At 43.5% G+C, this 19,880-nt stretch overlaps 2 long non-coding RNA genes across 13 annotated transcripts in view; one reads left to right on the top strand and one right to left on the bottom strand.

Moving 5' to 3' along the window:
- Nucleotides 1-17,250, top strand: part of LOC307110632 — a 135,598-nt gene extending 118,348 nt beyond the window's left edge. For 8 of the 12 annotated variants that reach the window (XR_013814465.1, XR_013814466.1, XR_013814467.1 and 5 more), the window contains 7 exons: nt 67-260; nt 543-646; nt 1,874-2,068; nt 2,598-2,737; nt 2,837-2,901; nt 3,845-4,551; nt 15,787-17,250. This is a non-coding gene — a long non-coding RNA (uncharacterized lncRNA). Of the gene's footprint in view, nt 1-66; nt 261-542; nt 760-1,873; nt 2,069-2,597; nt 2,738-2,836; nt 2,902-3,844; nt 4,552-5,405; nt 6,491-15,786 lie in introns of those variants that run through there. The other 4 variants (XR_013814471.1, XR_013814472.1, XR_013814474.1 and 1 more) reach the window with 4 other exon arrangements.
- On the bottom strand, nt 254-8,499 carry LOC307110634. Its single transcript, XR_013814477.1, has 3 exons — nt 8,366-8,499; nt 3,027-3,098; nt 254-575 (listed from the first exon to the last, which is right to left on the bottom strand). It is a non-coding gene; the product is annotated as an uncharacterized lncRNA (long non-coding RNA).
- Nucleotides 17,251-19,880: the final 2,630 nt, after the last annotated feature.

Below are 19,880 nucleotides of genomic sequence, written 5' to 3'. Positions count from 1 at the left end.
TAGTACTAGCAATAAATGAAACCAATGCAAATCCAGGCTTTTTGTAATTCTTTGTTTTCCCCAAAGCAATCAAACGTCATCCAGTCAAAAGTTTCAAACTATGAAAGACAGCGAGCAAAAACAGTGATGCTTTCCTGAATCGGAGGACGGGCCATTTCTGAGACCAGTTCTACACAGGGGCGCCATTCTGGAGTGGTGGGCAGTCATCAGCTCCAAAGAGCTCTGGTTTCCCCAGTAACCCAACCCCAACGATATGGGAGGTGAGTACTGATGCCTCAGCATGGCTTGACTATCCTGCTTGTGTTGGGGTCAGGGTGGTGAGCAGTATTGCAGGGCTGGGCCCTGGAAAGGAACCCCACAAACTTCAACCATGCTTCACAAGGGGTCCCCCTTGGCCTCCACCCTTCCAGGGCTGTGAGTAAAGCCTTGAAGGGAGAAAGGGGTCCCCAGTGTCTGCTAGGAGCACTCCCCCAAGGTGTGACTCTCTTAAGGGGTGGGAATGCGCAGCTCTCCTCCTCTCACTGCCTGTCCCCTTCCCTCAGAGGTCTGACGTCTGGTAGCATGTCCTTCTGCTCCTATGGAAGAGAAGATGGAGAGAGGTGGGTGAGGACCTCGAGGAGGAGACCTGATCTGGATGGCGATAGAGGTGTGAGCAGCACTGGGGAACAGGACAGAGTGGCTGAGATCCCCAGTGTGGGGATGGACAGCTGGTGGGGATTGGGCCACACGCTTTAGGAGCCAGCAGCTGACACAGAGCAGGTAGGGGCAGTTAGAATGAATACCAGGGTCTTTGATCTGGCCCCTGCCCTTCTCTCTCCTAATCTCCACCCACTTCCCCAGACAAATTGAACTTCCTGCAATCCCTTCAACACCCAGACTTCACCTCACACTTTAACTATTCTCTTTCAATTTTCTGCCCCTCACTGTGCCCCATCTTTGCAACTTCTGCTTACCATGTGAGACCCGGCTAGGGTTCACCTCCCCAAGAATCCTTTTCTCGCCCTGGGCTTCTCACCTCAATACACACACACACACACACAGCCTACGCCACACCGCAGTCTGAGTTAGAAATGCAGCCCTTGCTTCTGGCCCCAGAGCAGCCATGGCCAGTTAAGGCCTTTCACCCTCTGATCCCCACTTCCTCCTCTGTAAAACGAGGGGGTGGCTAAGCAATCTGCTTGTTCCAGAGTTCTGGGGAAATCTCTGCCAGTGTGTACCTACGAGGGTGCCAAGCAACCAGCACAGCCTCCTCATTCCATTCTAAGTAGAAGTGCCTCAGGTCAAAGCAATTTATTTGCAGGCACTTCCAGCACAGCCTGGCCTACAGTGGCTCCAATTCCATGCTGACATCTTCCGTGGAGCTGGCTTAATGGAGAAAAATGACTCTATTCCCTCAACTAGACAGACTTGGAAGGGGTTAGGGTGGGTGGTGGGGGGACTTTTATTTACATGTCACATTTCTCTAATTCTGGGGAATTTAAGCATCCTTTTGGCGTTGCTTTCCATTTCCTACCCATCCCATTAATGAAGATTAATGAAAGGACTAAATCTATTGAGTAAAACTAATCAAAATGACAATTTTCAGTCTTTTCGCCTAGAAACACGGCATGCCCAATTTGGGCATCTCATCAAATCCCATCCAGTTAAAACCGTGGTTATTAGGCAATGAATGCTGAGTTTTGGTTCTGCTTACTCTCTGGAAATGCTGTTTTCCAAAAGCATAAATGTGACAGGAAATTTCTTCACTCCGTTTATCCCTAAGTAGCTTAAGTCGTATTTCATAATTGCAAATGGGCTTTTCCCTTCTTGTGCAGGCGGGCTACGGCTGCTCTTCTTATCTAGGGTATGAGTGTGACAATATCTTTATTTCCAGGGTGACAGAGAGGAGCAGATGAGATCATGGATGGGAGAACTCTTTCTACATTCCAAAACTCAAATGAAAGAGGCGACCTGGCCAGCGGCAGTCCTGAGCAAGGCTCTGAGCCCTAGGACAGGCGGGGAACGTCCAGCCCGCAGGCCGTATAAAGCCCGTAAAATCATTTGGTCCGGCCCTGCCAAGGCATTGGGGGTAAGTTAATGAAATGTTTGACCAAATAGAGCAGGCTAATTTAAAAATATGTATTTTTATTGATTTCAGAGAGGAAGGGAGAGAGAGAAACAGCAATGATGAGAGAGAATCATGGATCGGCTGCCTCCTGCATGCCCCCCGCTGGGATCCAGCCCGTAATCCTGGCATGTGCCTTGACTGGAATTGAACCATCACCTCCTGGTTCATAGGTCAACGCTCAACCACTGAGCCATGCGGGCTGGGCTAGTAGGCTGATTGTGAAGTTGATAGTTTTGTGTGGCCTGAGGGTGATGTTATAATATCCAAATGGCCCTTGGCAGAAACAAGGTTCCTACCCTGCCCCAGGAGGGTAAGCCCGAGCTCCCTAGAGAGAACGGGGTGACACTCAGGACTGTGGGAGGGAACTAGGCCCTGGGATACAGACCCAGGAGCAGAGGTTAAGAATCTGAAATGGAAATGCTTACACAAGACTAAGGTTTCTCCATCTTCTTCATTTCTCCTTTCCTTTTGCAATGTATCCTCACAAAAGCCCCTTTGCCCCTCCGGTAAAGGAGCGATATTTCTGTGAGTCCAGTTCCTCAACCTCAAAATTTGAGGAATTTGCAAACAGTCATGTCACGTGGCCCTGCCTCAACGTTTCCCAGCGGACTCTTCCATCCCACACTGCAGGTATGTCGAGGAAGAGCAGATCTTTGGGTTCTCAGGGCACTGGGCAAGTCTGAATGTCATTGGAGTCTTACTGATTGATACCCACCCTCCGATGTACAGGTGCCTCTGAGAAAAACACGGGTTCCGCAGATGTAAGGGTTCAACCACTGAGCTACTCCTGCCAGGTGATTCTTCAGCTTTTAACTTACCTTTTCTCAGTATATAGGTCTAAATATTTTAGATTATTTTTATATCTGCTTGATCCTGGAGTGGTGGTAACTTGAGCCTCTGTCATTCATGGCAAACCAACCTGCAGTTTGTGTCCTGGCTGTGCCACTGAATCTTCGTGTGACCTTGAGCCAGTCACTCCCAGCTTCCTTATCTGTAAAATGAAGACATTGGACTAGATCAGCTTCCAGGTCTGACCTTGTTGTGGGAGATGTTGAAGGAGGCATGGAGACTGTTGCAGTCTTCCCAAATAAAGTGCCCATGCGATTACCGCCGTGGGGCCAGATTTAGTAAGTGAAACTGCATGCCAACCAGTTATATTTGAATTTCAGATATACAACCAATACTCTGTGGTATGAGTATGTCCCATGCAATATTTGGGACATAATTATACTCAAAGTATTTGTCATATATATGAAATTCAAACTTATCTAAGGGACCTGTATTTTATTTGGCACCCTTACCTTGAAGGTTTCCTGTTCTCTCTCTATCCCTTTAGGAAAAACAGGTGAATGAGCAAACAAAACTTATTAATTTTTGCTTTTATTATATGGGTAAAAACCTCCCTTTTTGAGCTTTTAACTTGTGACATCATAGCACCCAAAATATTAAATGCAGAAGGGGAAAACAATACTACTTCCAGTTTTTCTTTTAATTGAACATTTATTTGTGTTTAAGAAACACAATTCTATGTCTGTGTGTGACATTTTCCCCTATCTGGTGACATATGGATCTTGACTTGAATAAGCCTGTCTTCTCCCAAACATGTTCTTTTGGCCAAAACCCACTCTGCCATTACAAGGAATTCTGTTCACTGTCTGAGTTTCCTTCAAACATTATTATGTGTGTTTGAACACATACACACACACACAATCTGAACTTGCACTTTTTGCCTTTTAGCCAGTGGTGGCATGTGGATGGTGGTGGCATGTGGATGGCGGTTTGGCGATTGTGAAACAATCCTGAAACATCAGTGAGGAAAGTGTTCCTCCTGCATTTGTGGCCCAACTCCCCGCAGGAACTGCAGGTTTCTCTCTGTCTCCTTGAGCAGGAGGAAGCACCAACTAGGGATGGCCCTGGGCCAGGGAAGCAAAGAGGCTGGCGGGACAGAGCTGCCTGTATTCATTGGACATGCGCTCCTAACCTTTCTCAGTGTCCTTTGCAAACGTTATTTGATGCTAGTGGGAAATCACAGGTGTCCTGGATAGAACTGGTGGCACACCTGAGCGTCCATTGGGAAGATGGCCCCTCTACCCCAACCCTCTGTGTGCTGGACATCTTTGCACAGACATTTGAATAAAGAGGTGGTGGAAGGAGCTGCAGTGCCTGAGAATCTGGAGACTTGCATTTTTTCCTTATGGGTCTGCCAGGGACCCACTGCCAGACCTTAGGTTTCAGGGGCCATCTGGTCACTGAGAGTTGGTTGAGCTGACTTCTAAGAGTCATTCCAGCCCTGCCCTTCTGTCATTCATTCATTCATTGTGCACCATCATCTGAACACAAGGCTGAAAATAGGAAATTCTGCAGCTTGGGGAGATCAGAACAGACTATACGACCTACTTTTTCCATTTGTATTCACCCAGAGAGACTTCAAATGAGAAATCAAGGTAAGTATCAGAACACAGAGACATAACCAACTTTCACTGTATTCTATTCACACAGTAAAAAAAAGTACCCTGCACCAGGCTCTGCTTAGGGGACAGGGATGAAGCAGGCAGGATCCCTGCACTGGGAGCTCACAGTCTGGGGGTGGCGGGGAGAGACAGGGACAGTGGCAAACACCATGGGCTGTATCTCGTGCAGTGGTGGAGGGAAGGGCAGAGCTCAGAGGAAGAACCGAGGAAGAAGTGGTTCATTTACCTTTGCTTATTTCTCTTGTGGAAGTGACATGTAGGGGGTGGCGTGGACCATTGGGGCAGCAAATAGAGGAAGTATATGCAATCAAAAATAGGAGAGGAGGAGGAAATAAAAGTTCTATCTAACAGAAGCACAGAGGGCCCTGGCAAGTGGGGGATGAGGACCTTTCCCGGGTGCTTTAGAAGTTGGGATATTTCTCCAATGTACAACTGGGCTCAGGAAACGGAACCTGCCTTCTCGGTCAAGAAGTGGCACTTGCTTAATGTCACAGGCAGAGCATGGCTGCTCCTGGATCCCCAGGGAAGGGTCTCGGGGCTTCCCAGGGGAGGATGGGGAAGCTGTCCTCAAAGATTTTGTGTTCCTCTTCAGGCCACCTGGTTTGGCCACTGCCGCAGATGGGGATAGGCTGGGCCCACAAATGCCTTCTGTTCCTGGACTACCCAGTGAGGTGGGAGAACACCCATCCAAAGGGTACCTGTCCTACCCAGGTTGCAGCAGTCTACATGGGGTGAGAGCCATATGCTATCACCACACAGGGCACCCCAACGCCCCCATTGTGGAATGTGCCCGGTGTCTACAATTGTCCCTTATTTCAATTCCACAGAGCTCTGCATTGGACCTACAACTCTATCCACAAGCCCAAACTCTTCTCCTGAAAGATCAGAGGGAAATCCCCCCACCCTCCACCCCTACATGTTACACATGGTCCCTGGCACATTGTCAGCAGTCAATAAATATTGAATAGTATCTCAATTATACCTCAATACAAAGGAGAGTTAAGATGAAGTCATACTGAATTAGGGTGACCCCCAAACCTGGTTCCTGCTATCTTCATGTGAGAAAGAGGAGGGAGATTGAAAACAGAGACACAGAGGGGATCAGAGAAGGCCAGGTGATGCCAGAGGCTGAGGTTGGAGTGACATAGCTGTGGGTCAAAGATTGCCAAGGACTGCGGCTATCATCAGAAGCTAGGAAGAGGCAGGAAGAATTCTTCCCAAGAGCCTTCAGAGAGAGTCTGGCAAAAATAATATTCAATGGCTTTCTAAATATTGAATGAACTTAATAAATGAATGGAGAAAATACAGAAAATGATCCTGGGCCTATGTAGAGGAGGGCTTTTGGAGTTTCTATTCTCCAGGCATAAGAAGCCAGAGAGGCAGCCCCTAGGAAGGGGATCACCTGCAAAGTGATGGGTGTGTTAAGTCAGAAGTTCTGTTGAGGAGACATCAAGCAAGCACCTAGGTTTGAGTAAAATGTGAGGCTAGAGAGGTTGGTTGAGGACAAATTGTGAGCACAAGTAATCATGTTTGGAATTGATCTTATCAGGAAAGGGAAGCTACACAGATAGTAGTGAGACTTTATTTCCATCAGCAGGAATCTCCTCCGAGAAACCTTTCAGTTTCTCTAGAACATTTTGAATTGCCTGGAAGAGTGAGTTAAGTTACCTCTACACAATTCTGTGGAATATGTCTAGGCTTTCCAAATCAGGGGTGTGCCCCGCTTGGCTTCTGCCCATGCTAGTCCACATTTGTGATCACTGCTTGCTGCCGTGTGCCCCCTACTGTGGCCTCTCAAGTTCCCAAAACTAAGGGTGACAGAAATCAGTAGTGATAAATCTTGGGCAAATCTCGTGCTGACTTTTACCTAAATCAGTGATAGGCAACCTTTTGAGCTTGGTGTGTCAAACTTCGCCAAAAAACTGAGCATAACTCGGGTAGTGTGTCACTTTGAGGAAAAAACATTATTTTGCGATATTTATAGTTTAAATAACATAAATGTATAATTGTTATATATAATTGTATTTAATAAACCAAAAACTAAATATTTAGTGCTGACACGCGTGTCAGAGGTTCGCCATCACTGACCTAAATGCTGCTGAGACCAGGGGAATGAGAGACTAATAGAGCACCATGGAATCCAGTAACTCAATCCTCAAGTCAGTGAGCTCCTTTAAGAACCCTCCTTGGGGGAGGTAAAAGACATGTACTCCAAAAACTACAGGATGTTGAAAAAAGAGATAGAGGAAGACATAAACAAGTGGAAGTATATATCATGTTCATGGATTGGTAGAATCAACATCATTAAAATGTCCATATTACCCAAAGCAATCCACAGATTCAATGCAATCCCTATTAAAATACCAATGGCATATTTCACAGACCTAGAATAAACACTCCAAAAATTTATATGGAACCAAAAAAGACCCCCAATAGCCACAGCAATCTTGAGAAGAACAAAGTTGGAGGAATCAAAGTACCTGATATTGTTATACTACAAAGCCACTGTGCTCAAAACAGCCTGGTACTGGCACAAGAATAGGCATATAGATCAATGGAACAGAACAGAGATCCCAGAAATCAACCCAAGCCACTATGCTCAATTAATATTTGACAAAGGAGGTAGGAACATACATTGGAGCAGAGACCGTCTCTTCAGTAAATGGTGTTGGAAAAATTGGACAGGTACATGCAAAAACATGAAACTTGACCACCAACTTACACCATACACAAGAATAAACTAAAAAATGGATAAAAGACTTAATGTAAGATGTGAAACTGTAAAAATCCTATAATAAACCACAGACAACAAAATCTCAGACATCTCTTGTAGCAATGTTTACCGATACATTTCCTAGGACAGTGGTCAGCAAACTCAGTCAACAGAGCCAAATATCAACAGTCACAATGATTGAAATTTCTTTTGAGAGCCAAATTTTTAAAACTTAAACTTCTTCTAATGCCACTTCTTCAAAATAGAATCGCCCAGGCTGTGGTATTTTGTGGAAGAGCCACACTCAAGGGGCCAAAGAGCCGCATGTGGCTCGAGAGCCGCAGTTTGCCGACCACTGTCCTAGGAGAATGGAAACTAAGGAGAAAATAAACAAATGGGACTACATGAAAATAAAAAGCTTCTGCACGGCAAAAGAAACTATCAACTAAATGAAAAGGGAGCCCACTACATGGGAGAACACATTTGCCAGATACATTTGATAAGGGTTTAATTTCCAAAATATATAGGGAACTCATATAACTTAACAAAAGGAAGACAAAGAATCCAATTTAAAAATAGGCAAAGGCTCTAAATAGACATTTCTCCAAAGTGGACATACAGATGGCCAAGAGAAATATGAAAAATGCTCAAAGTCACTAATGATCCGAGAGATGAAAATCAAAATGACAAGGAAGGTATCACCTCACACCTGTCAGAATGGCTATCATCAACAAATCAACAAACAACAATTGTCAGCGAGGTTGTGGGAAAAAGGGAACCCTCGTGCACTGCTGGTGGGGATGCAGACTGGTGCAGCCACTGTGGAAGACAGTATGGAGTTTCCTCAAAAAACTAAAAATGGAACTCCCAGTTGACCAAGTGATCCTCCTCCTAGTAATATCTCCTAAGAAACCTGAAAGAATATATGCACCCCTATGTTCATACCAGTGCCATTTAGAATAACTAAGATTTAGAAACAGCCTAAGTGCCCATCAGTAGATGAGTGGATAAAACAACTGTGGTACATTTACACAATGGAATACAACACAATTGTAAAAAAGAAAGAAGTCTTACTATTTGCAACAGCATGGATGGACCTGGAGAGTGCCCCGACCCGCGGGGCAACAACACGGACACCAGAGACGAACCTAAGAGAGAGAAACAAACAAGGGACGCGAAGAATGGAGGCAAGACAAATGGGTTCTGATCAAGCCTCAAATTTTTATTCTTACAGCGGTGCCTTATATCCAAGTCAGGGAGTGGGAGGTGGGGCGCGGGGAGTGAACTGTGGACCTATCAGTGCTTGCCAGCAGGGGCTGCAGGCAGGGGAGGGGGTATGAGGAAGTAGATGTCTAGGAGGGATGGGGGCTGAGCGGATCATGTGGACTTAGATAATTTGGCTAAGGTCGTAAAGGGTGTTGACTATAGATAAAGGATGGGGCGGTTGAAGGGCAGCTATGCGAAGAATGCTTTGTCCTCAGGCATGAGGAAGTAGGCCTATGGTGAGGACCAGTTTTCCATGAGGTTCTGTTTCATTAGCTTACTAAAATAATGTTAGAATTAATTTGTCATTGACTCTTGGCTCCTGACATCTCCTCCCTCTCTGTTTAATAGAAGGGAGTGGGCCTTAACCAACCGGGGAGACATTGACCTGGTTCCTCCCGTGGGCTTTGCACACCCACCGTGTGTGGCTCTTGACATCTTTTGGGGAGGAGAGGCAGAGCCATTATTTTTATTGATGTCAACCTCTATGCAAACCAGGTATACTCTCAGGGAAATCCAGAGGAGGTTGAAAATGTTTGAACCTTCCCTTGCAATGTTTTGCTTTGCACCCGGTTTGGTACCCATACCTCTGGCTCTGGCCAGAGCGTAGGTAAGCATCCCTCTGGTTAAGATGCTGTCCCCGTAGGGAAGGAGCGAGTCTGGGTCTGGAGGTTTTCTCGCTCTTGGTAAACTGAGTCCCACCTATCGGCCATTCCCAGGCGTTGATAATGAATCTGAATAGGTTTTGCTAAAGCTGAATCTATTTGCTGTTTTACGAGGTCGGTTATTTTTCTAAATGCCCAAGGGCCAAATGTCTTCATGGCTGGAGCATTCCTGTTAATTCCTCTCTGTTGCAGGAATCCACATGGTCTAGGAGTTGTTTTCTGAAAATATACAAACACATTCTCGACCAAAAGTTAATAGAGGAATCTTTTCTATAAATTTTACTTGGGATCCTTTATTTTTTGCCCAAACAATTTTCCTTTGGCTTATTTTGACACCATATATGTTTTTCATGGGTGTCCTGCTGTATGAAAATTAATTTTCAAAGTAAAAAATTTTTTCTAGATGTAATTTACTTACAGGATATTTTTTCTTACATGGTATTTTTCCACTATCCCCCTTTTTTATTTAATTTTTAGGAGGTTTTGGAAGATTTTTATAATGCAGTCTTGATAACTTTAAATTTTAATTTCTGCACAAAATATGACTGCTTTAGGTTCATTGCATGTTAAGTAATTTTACCATGAAATGAACCATCAATAGAAATTTTGGTTAATACTTTAGGAACAGCTTTTGTACAATTACATTTTCTTGAATATTTATTTATTTTCAATTAGCCAATTTAAATTAATCTGAAAACTTGACTATTTTACTGTCAAATTTAATACTCATTAAATAACAACAATCTTAGTTTACTCAGTAAATATTAATGGAAAGGATTATTTTGCATCCTTGAGAAAGCCCTGAGCATTCCTGGATTTAGATATAGGGCAGCTGCCATCAGCCAACTCTCTGTTGCCTGGGTCCCAATCCAAGCTGGGCCAAGTCTCTGTATGTTACCTGGGTCCCGATTTGAGCTGGCATGGGAAGCGCGAAGCAGCCATGGGGCAGGAGACCTCCCTCAGAAGGGGCGAGTGTTCAAGCCCCTGCAATGTTGGGGGGGTGAGGTTCTGTGCCCCACCTCTGTTGACCCCCAAATTCTCTCCTGATGGCCCCTCTGCGACTGTGCCTGTCTTAGGTTGTTCCTCCCTTGAGGAATCTTACCCGTCTCTGGCTAACCAGCCATCCTCCGGGGCCAAGCAGGGTGATGTGAGGTTCAGTTCTGTCTCCTTGGTAGCCTACGCCCCTATGGCCTCCATGCCCAGCACCTGCCTTGGGATCCCCTCGCCTGCTGGTGGGGCCCTGGCATTGATCACAGATCTTGGGGTACCCAGGTTTCTTCTCCAGGGAGGGCCCATCTCACGCCATTGGGCGAGAGACAGATCCATGGTACCAGTCATTATGAGGCTTTAACCTCAGCATGAACAGAAAACTCAGGCAACAGCTGTGGGCAATTGGATTGTGAGAAGAGGGTCCCTCTTGGCAAAAAGGGCAAGAGGAGCCAATATAGAATGCTCAAGTGCCTTCCCAGGGGGCCTTCCACACAGTGGAAGGAATTAAATCCTTTCATGTCCTTATAAATTGCTGCCAAACATTCAAAGAATTAATTTGTAAGTTTGGGATAATTGTACAATATGCTGTTGTAAAATATCAAAAATTATAATGAAATTTTAAAATATCATGTAAGAATATTCTTTGTTCTAGGCCATGGCAATTCAATCTCAAACTGGCTATCAATTTCTTTTGTATACAAAAGGTTTTAACCAATTAAAGTCTCCTAATAATTTCTAAAAGTCATTTAATCTTTTCTTATCTACACCTTCTGAGGCCTGATGCATTGATTATCAATTACAATCTCTGATGTTTGAAGGAAAACTCTCCCAAAATAATCTGCAGGCTATAGAGAGTTTCATTTAAGGATCTTTGTCTTTCTTTTTACAACAAGCAACCTGTATGGTTACAGCTTGAAAGGCAAGCCTCAGGCGACTAGCTAGCTATATTACAAGTATTCTTACAGTAAGGCTGACTACTAATTTACTTTCAGATTTAACATTTTAATAACAATTTTCAGTTTATACTGTAAATGTTAGTGAAATAGAATTTAAAATCTTAACATTTCTTTTTTATAAATTTATAATTATATTTTTAAAGTATCCTCTTAGGCTTATTTGAATATACAGAGGAATCATGGGAAGCCTTCAGTAACCCTTTTAGAAAACTTATTTAAATTGCTTACAAAGACATTGGCTTATTTAAAGGAAGGGGACTGGCCTTTGTTATTACAAGATGGTGGGCAGTAACCACGTGGCCAGAGAGGCAGGCAAGATGGCGGCTGCCTCACAAGCGGCAAATGTTGCCCCACCTCTAGCTTAATTAAGAATGTAGGCGGCTACAATGGTGGCTTCCAATCTGTTCTTAAATCAATTATTTAAACATTGGCTTTTCATGTAACTTAATTTATATGAGACATTGATTATATTTTAAAAATCCAATTTATAAGGTAACTTAAGTAGATATCTTTAATTTAAAAAGCAAAGAAACCTATTCAGTAAAATTTATTTGATACTTTACTGTTCTGATCCAAAAGTATAAACACTGTCCCACCTCCAGCCGATCCAAAAATGCAGGCTGCTTGAGGCTTTTGTCTTTTTAGAAATTTTACTGCTGTTGAAAATGTTGGCTATATTTAAATATATTGTTTTTGCCCTTCTAACAGGCAAAAACTTTGATTATTTTATAAAGCTTTCCATGAAGAGAGAATAGACTTTTGAAATACATTTAAGGGCCTGTGAAATGTCTTAAAAGCTATTCTCAAAACCTTGAAATACCTTGGAAAGGTCAAACATATAATATATATATATATGTATATATGATTTAAAGATTATATACTTAAATTATCTTAAAGAATATCAATTAAATTTAAACTGTATCGCAGAATTAATTCTCTTTTTTAAATCAGACCAAGAAGTAACATGTTTTGAATTCCTAATTATTTAAGAGAAAACATTTTATTTTCTCAAAAATTAAGTTGCTATACTCTAGGCATTTAGTTACCACAATTCTATAATTTCTCACAATTCAATCTGAATCTTAAACTTCCAGAGTTTGTAAGTCAAATATTTAGCAGTTCTTTATTAATAACCCTTTATATTTTTAAGAATAAATTTTAAAATCTAATAGTTAACTTTAAATCATGTTTTTTCTGGTTGGGGTTGACCTAGCCACTTGACCTTTTCTGGGAAGGTCGGCTAGCAAAAGGTGTAGCCATTGAAATGCAAATGAACATTCTTTAAAAATGGCCGCTGGCGGGAACCAGCCCACCTACACGCTAGGGGAAGGGCGCGTCCATCCCTCCCTCCATAAAAAAGGGTGTAGCTTTAAAACCTTTTAATGGAGAGTAAAGAGACCTTAAACTTTCAGAGCTTTAAATCCTTGGTAGCAAAATTAAATACTTAGCATTTCTCAAATCAATAATACTTTTACATTTTTAAGGATACATTTCAAATAAAATATAAGGCATAGTCAATTAATAGATTAATTAATTAATTATATCATCTAGACTTCATACTAGGCATACTCAGATCAACATTTCAGTATTATAAATTTCAATACATTTAGATCATTTGAACTTAAAAGTTGTAAATTTCCAGCCAATAGGCCTGGCACAGCTGCTAAATTTTTTAGAAGAATTTTCCTGCTAGGGAAGTCAAGAAGCAAACCCATAGCTATTTACATGTAAATTTCAATACATTTCCTTGGGAAACTAGCCTGTATTTCTTTCCCCGGTTCATCTCCGCCATTTTAAAGGCCAAAACAGTCTCGGGTTTTTATTCTGTACACAGCAAAAGGTCAAGTTCAGCTCAAAACTATGCGCACTCGTTTTTAAACTGACCCTTTCCCCTTACATGTGCACAGAAATCCCGGATGCATTTATAAATTTGTAAAAAGCTTTAAGTCATTAGCTGGAAAATAAATAAAGATGACAAAGATGAGGCCTTTCAAATTGGCTGTCTTGGGGAGTGGCGTCCATATTGGATCGCCACGTGTCTCCCTTCCCCCACCTCCTTCTTTCTTAGGGGGAAGATTCAGTACTGGTCTGGCATCTACTGTTTTTATTTTATTTACTTTTTTCAATTTTTATTTATTTTTATTTTTAAGGAAAGAAAAGATTTTTAGGATAAAGAATTATTGGCCGTTGCTGAGAAGTTCCTTTTATTCTTTTTTACTTGGTTACAAGTAGTTTACACATGGAGGCAGAAGAGGTGCAGATGATATTATTAGAGACTTGCACCCTTCCATTGCAGGCTGTAAGGCCGTGGCTGCACCCCACTTAGACATTCTTAAACTCTCCTGTGCTGAATCAAGGCCATCACCAATTAAAATAGGAATTTTCTCTGGACCAAAAGTCTCATAATAATCCTGAAGGGCGTGTGGAAGGGGGATGGGAGTTTTCTTTAAGAATTTCCTCCCCCGTTTTAATAACTTCTTGAACGTCAGGGTCATGTGAGTGGATTTTTAGCATGTACAGGAATTTTTTCAGGGCCAAAGGCTTGATAAAAATCTTGTAAAGCATCTCCTACTCTAACCCATCGTCTATGATTGATGGTTCCTCCTAGGGGGAACCAGGGAATGCCCCATATCTGGTCGGCTGGATGGCTTTTTAGGTAATTATCCTCTCCCACGTAAGCCTCCGGGCTGTATAAACCCCACGCCAGGTCAGCCTGACTTTTCTCGCCAACTGTGAAATCAAAGCGGAACTTTCACCTTTCAATATTGCTCTTTACTCCCTTGCTTGCGTGAAACAGTCGGTAGGTATAACCCGCCTACTCGGACCCTCATAGACGAGGAAGATCCCTGATGTCCCCGTCCCGTAGGGATCGGGGAGGTGAACTCCTCGTGGTTGAGTCTATGAGGTGGACGACCTTACGTTCATAGCAAGCTCAAGGTTTGGAGGGCAATTTTACTCAGTGAGAAGCTTCCGACAGAGAAATCAAGCAGGGATACTAGGTCAAGTGATTCAGAGTCGTCACTACCGAGACTGGGTACCCTTAACTCTTCCCCAGTACGGTGAGGTGACTGCTTATTAGTGGGCAAGAGGAATTGACCCGAAAAGCCAATAATAACAGCCGAGCAGAGAGGGGTGAAATGCTCTTACCTTACTCCGATCTGACTCGCGGCGGGTGCGCGGCGATCTAGGGCGGAATTTAATCCGAGGGTCGCGGAATTTAATCCGAAGGTCGCGGAATTTAATCCGAAGGTCGCGGAATTTAATCCGAAGGTCGCGGAATTTAATCCGAAGGTCGCGGAATTTAATCCGAGGGTCGCGGAATTTAATCCGAAGGTCGCCTGGCCAGGCCTTTCCAGTGGATGTTCTCGTCGGAGGGTCTCTAGACCACGTTGGGCGCCATTTTGCCCCGACCCGCGGGGCAACAACACGGACACCAGAGACGAACCTAAGAGAGAGAAACAAACAAGGGACGCGAAGAATGGAGGCAAGACAAATGGGTTCTGATCAAGCCTCAAATTTTATTCTTACAGCGGTGCCTTATATCCAAGTCAGGGAGTGGGAGGTGGGGCGCGGGGAGTGAACTGTGGACCTATCAGTGCTTGCCAGCAGGGGCTGCAGGCAGGGGAGGGGGTATGAGGAAGTAGATGTCTAGGAGGGATGGGGGCTGAGCGGATCATGTGGACTTAGATAATTTGGCTAAGGTCGTAAAGGGTGTTGACTATAGATAAAGGATGGGGCGGTTGAAGGGCAGCTATGCGAAGAATGCTTTGTCCTCAGGCATGAGGAAGTAGGCCTATGGTGAGGACCAGTTTTCCATGAGGTTCTGTTTCATTAGCTTACTAAAATAATGTTAGAATTAATTTGTCATTGACTCTTGGCTCCTGACAGGAGAGTATTATGCTGAGCAAAATAAGCCAGTCAGAGAAAAATAAGTATCACATGATCTCACTCATATGTGGAATCTAATGAACCAAATAAACTGATGATCAAAAATAGACCCAGAGACATAGAAGCATGAATGGACTGTTGAACTCAGAGGGAAGACAGGGGAGGGTGGGTGGGAAGAGATCAACCAATGAACTTGTATGCATATATGCATTACCCATGGACACAGATAATCGGTGGTGAGGGCCTGGGGGGAGGGGATAGGAGCAGGTTGGAAGAGGTTAATGGGGGAAAAAGGAGAACCTTTGCAATACTTTCAACTATAAAGACGAAAAAAGAAAAAAAAAAAAAGAACCCTCCTTGGGGTCATTACTTAAGTCAATCCTCCAAAGCAACTCCAGCAAGAAGTGTCTGTGACTGGGTGCCAACTGGTGCCAAATGGCTACCATGAAATTTAATGTTTATTGTCCGACTTCCTACCTATATCATATTGATGGGAGAATTGAGAGAAGTGGAGGAGTAAGGCTTATAACCATCTGGATTTTTTGGAGATAGGGCAGGTCATATTTGAAAGTTCCTGGGCTAGACACTGTTGAGTTGTGTTTCCCAAGAAAAGATGTTTTGAAGTTCTTACAAAATATGACCTTATTTGGAAGTAGGGTCATTGTGGATGCAGGTAAGTAAGATGGAATCATACTAGGGTTGGCCCTCAATCCAATACGACTTGTGTCCTTAGAAGAAGGGAATGTGAAGACACAGAGAGAGAATGCCATGTGATGCAGCGGCAGATGAAGGAGCACCAGGGGTTGATGGCCACCACCAGAAGCGAGGAAGAAGAGAGGAAGGATTCTGCCCAGAGTCCCGAGGGTCTGGTCCTGCTGACACCTTAGCTTTCTAGCCCCCAGAACGGTCAGAGAATTCATGTTCATTGTGAAAGCCACCTGGTGTGTGGCACTCTCTTGTAGTAGCCCCAGGTCCAGCACAGACACATACGCTGACAGGGACCGAGAGTCTCTCCACCCTGTCTTTCTGTCTGGGAGCAGCGCTCCGCCTGGCTGGCAGGACAGCTCGTGGCACCTCATGAGGAGCATCTGAAGGATCTGCCAGCCCAGTGCAGGTGTCCCATGGATGCTCAAACTCTGCTGACATGCCGTTTGAAGTTATGGTTAAAGCTTCATTAGAACAACATTGAGGGGAATTCAAAATATGGAAAACATTCATCACATTCCTTTCCTTAAAGTTGCCGTGTTCTGTGGCCTTGCCAGCATTCTTTCATTTGCACATGTGTGTATGTGACTGTGACCTCAGTCCACATTTAGCCTTGTGATCTGTCCTTTCCACTCCACACAACATTGTTGTTACATCATCTCACAGTGTCGGCCCGATATCCCATCCGGTCGTTATACCACAATCATTTCCTCATTTCGCTCCTATTGGTCATTCATGTGAATGATTTTCCTTTTTAATCATTTAGATAACATTGCAAAGAATCTTTGTGTTCACAATTTTTTTTACTCACTTAGATAACATAGCAAAGAATCTTTGTGTTTATAAATTTGTTTCCAGGTTTACTGAGGAATAATTGCCATGCCCACAGCATGATGGTCTGATTTACATCCATTGTGAAATGATTACCACAGCAGGTTCAGCTAACATCTGTCTTCTCATATTGATACCACAAAAAGAAATGTGTTGACAAATTTTGATTCTTTTAGATTATCTCTTTTGGATTAATTTCTAGGATAGATTTATTGGCTCAAAGGGTACAAATTGTGTTAAGGATCTTGTTATCTATTATTATACTATTTTCTTAAAGAATAAAACCAATATATAGTGCAATCTGAAAATATGTATCGAATGATGCTTCATTACATGTTTATTTTCTGAGGTTGAAAATATGTTGATTTCCTCTGTAGGACTGTCCTGTGTTAATTGACATTTACCCATTACTGTTGGGTCCGAATTGTGCTGGCTACCTGTATATCATATGCATTAAAGTTAATATCTGCGCCAGATTTTTAGAAACAAATAGTTTCACTTTTACTACAATGACAGTTGTTTTTATTGAATAGAGTTATATTATTTTGAAGAGAAGTTGTTAGAGTTGATTTTTTTTGTTTCTTTGGAAGTTGTATTATTTTCTATTTATCAAATATATATTCCTCCAAATTTGTGATTAAATATCCTGCTTTACTTCTGTTATTTCTATGGCTTGTTTTAATAATTTACTTTTTAAATTTACTTGGGGTTTACTTTTTCATATCATATAAAGTGTAATCTAAAATAATTTATCTCCAAATTGTGATTGTTACATAAAATAAGTGATTAAATCAGAGTTAATTATCCCAATTTGTTTTGATGCTTACTTGATTATATACTAAATGCTCCTATGTACTTTTTTCTTGTTATACATATTCATGTTCCTTAATCTTGAATATTGTAAATTTTTATTATTGCTGCTTTGTGATTTGAACTCATGGTAAGTCTGCTTATTTTTCAGCATTTTGTGTTTTGTATGCATGTTCTCATGCGTTTATATTTCCTATGAGCTTTATATTATATTTCCTATGAGCTTTATCTATCCTTAAGTTCTAAAAGGAGACCATTTGATATTCGGGTTAGTGTCCCTTTAGGACACACATCCATTACTGGGTGGGTCAGGGTAGAGTGAACTTGAGACATTGCTCCTAAGTGGTGCAGCTGGGTAGAAAGAGCGGGGCTTTACAACTGGACCGTCCCAGGGTATGAATCCGCCTTGGCACCGGCTAGCTTGTCCAGGTTATTGAACCACCCTGAGCCTTACTCCCCGCTTGCCCACGGAGAGATAACAGGGCCTACTTCAGAGGGCTGCCACCCTAACGCCACAGGGCACGGGATGTGAAACATGCAGCTCAATGCCTGCCACGAATGGGCACTTAATTTTCATTTCCTTTTAATTTTCTCCCAATCACAATGTGTAGCTTCCTTTGACCGGCTTAAGCGCGCCAGAAATTTTTTATGTGTTATAAATAGATTCCGTTGCCCCTGTTCACTTTCACAACTGTTTCTTGCTGAGACCCAAGGAGGCTGTAAGTTACCGCCCTTTCATCTGGTACCCCACTGCTTTGGAAAGCTTTGCATCACTGTGATGGTTCTTTTCAGGTAGACACAGTGCTACCTGGAAGAGATGCTAGAATGCGTCCCTAAAGACATGCTAGGACGTTTACGTTTATGTGGAGGGTTGCCTCTACCAAGGTCGGGAGCCACTCTTGGTGACTCAGTCTTGGGCCCCCACTCTCTGGGCCTCTCACCAAAGGAGCCAAGTCCTTCCATAGGAAGATTCTTCCATACAAAGATCTGAAAGATGAGTTCCACCTCTGTCTCCCCGCTGCCCATTGTCAGCCGGAACCCACTGGGAGTCTCCTCCTGACCTCCTGTGCACTTGCCCCCTTTGCAAAAGCACATTCCCAGGGAGACGGCCCCCTGTGGAGCAGAGAGCACGTGGGAGGGCAGCCGGCTCGGGCACCTGGGACCCGAGTTCCCGTCCTGGCTATGCTGCTGCCTGGCTGTTCCTCTTTTGCTTATTGACAACTCACTCTCTTCCAAATAAGCTTTAAGGTTGCTTTATACTATAGGAGAAATGCAGAACTAAATATAAGCAGGGAAGAAAGAAAACAGGAAAGTCAAGGCGGAAGAAAAAAATGAAGCTGGGAATGAGAAAACCACAAGTACAACCCCCTATTCCCTTGAATTTGACCAGATTTAACCTTGAGCTTCCTGGTAGCCAGAAGAAACAGAAATGCCCTGGGCAAGTTACTTATCTCCAAATCTCAGCTTCGCTATTGATAAAACGGTAATAAAAGCACCTACACCCTAGGACTGTTCTGAGGATGACATGAAATAAGGGATGTGAAACCCTTCAGTATAATGTGTGACACATAGTAGAGACTGCAAATGCTAGTTTTTAGCATCAGTCAGTGCGATTTCTCCCCGGGTTTCTGCTTGAAGTCAGAAATCCACCCACTTTGGCCCTGCAGCTCCTCCTTCAGTTGCAATAGCTCCAGAGATTTTTTCCCTTTTCTAAGGTGGTAGAGGCTGAAAAGCGATGACTTCTAGTTAACTGCATACCGACCCAGCGGGGGGAGCTGGAGAATGAAGCTGTTTGCAGCAGGTACAATGGCGGGTAAAAATACAACGCTGCTCCCTTGGGTAAGAGTCTCGTTCCAACCCATTTCCCAAGAGGAACTGGCTGCTCAGAACAACAGAAAGCTCCAGCTGAAAGGAACCTTCTCTTTCCAGAGTTGAATATTCCAGCATTACCCAGCTCCATGTTGACACTCCAATTCCAGTTCTTTCTCCTAAAGGCCCCATTCACAAGAAGTACTAACATGGTATTAAAGCAAAGGAAAAAAAATGCTGACTTATTTATAGTTTAGGGAAGTGAGAGTCGGTTTGAGTTCGGACCGTTCATTGTTTCATTGCTATCACTGCCGCCGCTGGTAGACTTGTCCATCCTTCTTCTCCCCTCTGCTGGCCCTGGAGCATCAGGCCCTGCCGCCAAAGACGCTCAGGGTGGCGGCTCACGTTCCCTGGAAGCCATGGCCTCGTGCAGTTTCTATCTGGTGTGGAGGAGCGTGGCTATTCACAGGCCGTGCGCTCTTTGGTGCTTTAGCAGAGAGAATCGCTGAAGCACGTCCTTGGGCTATTTAAAGCGCACAGGGGCTGCCGCCCGCGTGTGCACACATGCCCTGGCCTCTGAGTGGAACACGGTTTATTTTAAGTGGCAGTGTTTGACACTCTGAATCACAGGCCGAGCTCATCATGCAGAAAACTCAAGCCGCACAACGTGAC

This window comes from Cnephaeus nilssonii, assembly GCF_951640355.1.
Source record: "Cnephaeus nilssonii genome assembly, chromosome: 14".
Taxonomy (NCBI): Eukaryota; Metazoa; Chordata; class Mammalia; order Chiroptera; family Vespertilionidae; genus Cnephaeus; species Cnephaeus nilssonii.
This window is presented reverse-complemented; position numbering and strand designations above follow the sequence as displayed.